Raw genomic sequence first — 4,861 nt, forward strand, 5'->3', positions numbered from 1 at the left:
GCGCTTTTCTTTAATGCCCTTTAGCTAGGCATGATGATTTCAATGATGCTCGTATAAAAGATAAGAATTGGAACATAAAGAGAGCATCATGAAGCATATTACTAACACATTTAAGTCTAACCCACTTCCTATGCATAGGGATTTTGTGAGCAAACAACTTATGATAACAATAATCAACTAGCATAGGAAGGCAAAACAAGCATACCTTTAAAACTTTAAGCACATAGGGAGGAAACTTGATATTATTGCAATTCCTACAAGCATATGTTCCTCCCTCAATAATTTTCAGTAGCATCATGAATGAATTCAACCATATAACCAGAACCTAAAGCATTCTTTTCATGATCTACTTGCATAGAAATTTTACTACTCTCCACATAAGCAAAATTCTTCTCATTCGGAATAGTGGGAGTAAACTCAACAAAATAACTATCATGTGAAGCATAATCCAATTGAAAATTAAAATCATGATGACAAGTTTCATGGTTATCTTTATTCTTTAGAGCATACTTGTCATCACAATAATCATCAGAGATAGGAGGCATGCTTTCATCATAATAAATTTGCACATCAAAACTTGGGGGACTAAAAATATCATATTCATCAAACATAGCATCCCCAAGCTTGTGGCTTTGCATATCAATAGCATCATGGATATTCAAAGAATTCATACTAACGACATTGCAATCATGCTCATCATACAAAGATTTAGTGCTAAACATTTTATAGATTTCTTCTTCTAGCACTTGAGCACAATTTTCCTTTCCATCATTCTCGCGAAAGATAATTAAAAGATTAAGCGTACGAGGCAAACTCAATTCCATTTTTTAGTTTTCTTTTATAAACTAAACTAGTGATAAACAAGAAACTAAAATATTCCATTGCAAGATCTAAGGATATACCTTCAAGCACTCACCTCCCCGGCAACGGCGCTAGAAAAGAGCTTGATGTCTACTACGGAACCTTCTCCTTGTAGACGTTATTGGGCCTCCAAGTGCAGAGGTTTGTAGGATAGTAGAAAATTTCCCTCAAGTGGATGACCTAAGGTTTATCAATCCGTGGAGGCGTAGGATGAAGATGGTCTCTCTCAAACAACCCTGCAACCAAATAACAAAGAGTCTCTTGTGTCCCCAACACACCCAATACAATGGTAAATTGTACAGGTGCACTAGTTCCGCGAAGAGATGGTGATACAAGTGCAATACGGATGGTAGATATTGGTTTTTGTAATATGAAATTATAAAAACAGCAAGGTAACTAATGATAAAAGTGAGCGTAAACAGTATTGCAATGCTAGGAAACAAGGCCTAGGGTTCATACTTTCACTAGTGCAAGTTCTCTCAACAATAATAACATAACTGGATCATATAACTATCCCTCAACATGCAACAAAGAGTCACTCCAAAGTCACTAATAGCAGAGAACAAACAAAGAGATTATTATAGGGTACGAAACCACCTCAAAGTTATCCTTTCTGATCGATCTATTCAAGAGTCCGTAGTAAAATAACATGAAGCTATTCTTTCCGTTCGATCTATCATAGAGTTCGTACTAGAATAACACCTTAAGACACAAACCAACCAAAACCCTAATGTCACCTCAATACTCCAATGTCACCTCAAGTATCCGTGGGTATGATTATACGATATGCATCACACAATCTTAGATTCATCTATTAAACCAACACAAAGTACTTCAAAGAGTGCCCCAAAGTTTCTACCGGAGAGTCAAGACAAAAACGTGTGCCAACCCCCATGCACAAGTTCATTGAACCCGCAAGTTGATCACCAAAACATACATCAAGTAGATCACGTGAATATCCCATTGTCACCATAGATAAGCACGGCAAGACATACATCAAGTGTTCTCAAATCCTTAAAGACTCAATCCGATAAGATAACTTCAAAGGGAAAACTCAATCCATTACAAGAGAGTAGAGGAGGAGAAACATCATAAGATCCAACTATAATAGCAAAGCTCGCGATACATCAAGATCGTGCCAAATCAAGAACACGAGAGAGAGAGAGAGATATCAAACACATTGCTACTGGTACATGCCCTCAGCCCCGAGGGTGAACTACTCCCTCCTCATCATGGAGAGCACCGGGATGATGAAGATGGCCACCGGTGAGGGATCCCCCCTCCAGCAGGGTGCCGGAACAGGGTCCCGATTGGTTTTTGGTGGCTACATAGGCTTGCGGCGGCGGAACTCCCGATCTATTGTGCTCCTCAATGTTTTTAGGGTATATGGACATATATAGGCAAAAGAAGTCGGTCAGGGGAGCCACAAGGGGCCCACGAGGGTGGGGGGCGCGCCTCCCTACCTCATGGCTTCCTCGTTGCTTCCCTGACCTCTATTCCAAGTCTCCTAGATTGCTTCCATTCCAATAATAACTCTCCCAAAGGTTTCATTCCGTTTGGACTCCATTTGATATTCCTTTTCTTTGAAACACTGAAATAGGCAAGAAAACAACAATTTGGGCTGGGCCTCCGGTTAGTAGGTTAGTCCCAAAAATGATATAAAAGTGTAAAGTAAAGCCCATAAACATCCAAAGCGGGTAATATAATAACATGGAACAATAAAAATTATAGATACGTTGGAGACGTATCAGGAATTTGTTCCTATTTCTGATGAAAATTGCAGATTAAAGAATTTGCTTGAGAAAGGAATGCTAAAGAGCCTCAAAGGGCATCAAACCATTTGGGATGTGCTTAAGAAGTCAATACTGCACAAAAATCCTTGAAAGGAAGGATTGGGTTTTGAAAGGAAACTCAACGTTTATGGAACCTACTGGACTCCCGAACAATATGCTCGAATGAGTTGGGTTCTATTTAAGAGCAAAACACTTGAACCTGCAATTCTGTCAGGATATGACACTTCTGCTACTATTGTTTCTGATGACTCGAACTACAAATTGTTCAGACAACAGAATGGTAAGCTTTTTGCTCGATATATTGGGACTAACTATAGGCCGGGTTCACCCTGTAGGAACGAAGTATGTCTACCAGAGGGGGGGGGGGCTGAATGGGAGTTTTAAATTTTCTTTGAAAAACTTAAATCTCTCACAACCCAGCAGCGGAATAAAGGATAAACAAGCTAAGGAGAACTACAGCAAAGTACCGAAGGGAAACTAAAGCATGCATCGATGTAAATTACATGGATGGAATGCATCAAAAGTAAACATGAGTAACAGAGGTAACCGAAGATGCTCGATGGTGATAAGGTATTTATTCAACTAGTTCGTCCTTCTGCACAAGGATTACGTCTGGTTGGAGGGGCTATGACTTAACATGGAAGATAAACTCTCTTCACCCTATTCTCCTCGACAATCGATTCATCAACCGATGATGATCACTCGTGGTAGATACTTGAAGGCGATCTCCAAACCTTTACATACTTCTTCTTCGAGAACCACAATCACTCTTGGTCTCTGAAGAAATGACACCTAACCGTCTAGAGAGTTTGCAGTTCTCAAGACACTACGAAAAAAGATACATCCATGACATTTTTGGCCGAATGAATTTTTTCTGTCATGCTTATGGCACTTCTATGACAATAATTGTGACAAAAGAACGTATTATCAAGGATGTGGTGGTCTCCTACTTCTATGACAAAAAATCATGATAGAAAATGGGCTTTTTGTCCTGGGAGGGCCGGGGACGCACCTGCATGACATTCTTTGGGCCGTCCATGGTGGAAAAAATCATGGTAGAAACGAGGGCGAGGAAAATTTTGGGGAGTTCCCGGTTAGGGTGGGTGGTCGGGGCCGAGCAATGCACAGAGGGCTTGCACATTTCTCTCTTACACGTACGCGCGTGTGTGCGAGGCGTTGGGCTCTGACTGAACTCAAGCGAGGCATCCGCTTACTAAACCCGAGCGATTGCACTAGATACGCGTTACTGAACCCGAGCGATCGATCTTGCTGTTAGCCGAACCCGATCGAGCGATTCCTTCGCTAATACTGCTAACTAAAGCCGATCGAACCTGCTGCCTCTTGATGAACAGTGACTGTTGTTGGGGGTTGGATGAACAGTTCTTGGTGGGGGTTGGATGAACAGGACCCCGTGGTAGTAGAGGATGTTGTCGCTGGATGAACAGGACCCCAATCGAGGAGGTGGGGGTGGATGAACAGTAGCCGGTGGAGGGATCCCATGGAGGGCTGGTTGAACAGTAGCCGGTGCAGGCTGGATGAATAGGACCCTATGGAGGGCTGGTTGAACAGTAGCCGGCGGCGGCTGGATGAACAGGACCCCGTCGATGAACAGTAGGTGGAGGAGGCAGGAGGAGGTCGATAGTGGATGAACAATAGCAGGTGGAGGATGGAGGAAGTTGACGGTGGATGAACAGTAGCCCGTGGAGGCTGGAGCGAGGCAATAGACGGTGGATGAACAGTAGCCCGAGTAGTCCCGTTTTGTGGTACGCCGCACCCCTCCCGATCAACAGGACCCCGTTTTGAGTGTAGGCGCTCCAACACAAGTCCGTTTCCTCCATTTTGCGGTATGCCACACCCGTCCCAATCAACAGCACCCCGTTTTCAACCATAGGAGCTTGAACAAAAGTCCGTTTCCTCCGTTCTGCGGTATGCTAGACCCTTCCCGATGAACAGGACCCCGTTTCGACCGTACGCTGTCGAACAGAAGGTTGTTTCCTCCGTTCTACGGTATGCCCGACCTCGTTTCCGCTGTTCGGTACAAGACGGTTGGCTCCCAATGAACAGGCAACACTGTTTACTCCATTCCGACCCAGCCGCATGGCTGTCGATGAACATGACGAGGTCGCTGTATGCGATAGAGACCCCGCCCATATGTACGTACATGGCTGAATTTACTATCTTGCAGTGTGGCTCTAAACATACGTGTA

This window comes from Triticum dicoccoides, chromosome 1B (genome assembly GCF_002162155.2).
Source record: "Triticum dicoccoides isolate Atlit2015 ecotype Zavitan chromosome 1B, WEW_v2.0, whole genome shotgun sequence".
Classification (NCBI taxonomy): Eukaryota; Viridiplantae; Streptophyta; class Magnoliopsida; order Poales; family Poaceae; genus Triticum; species Triticum dicoccoides.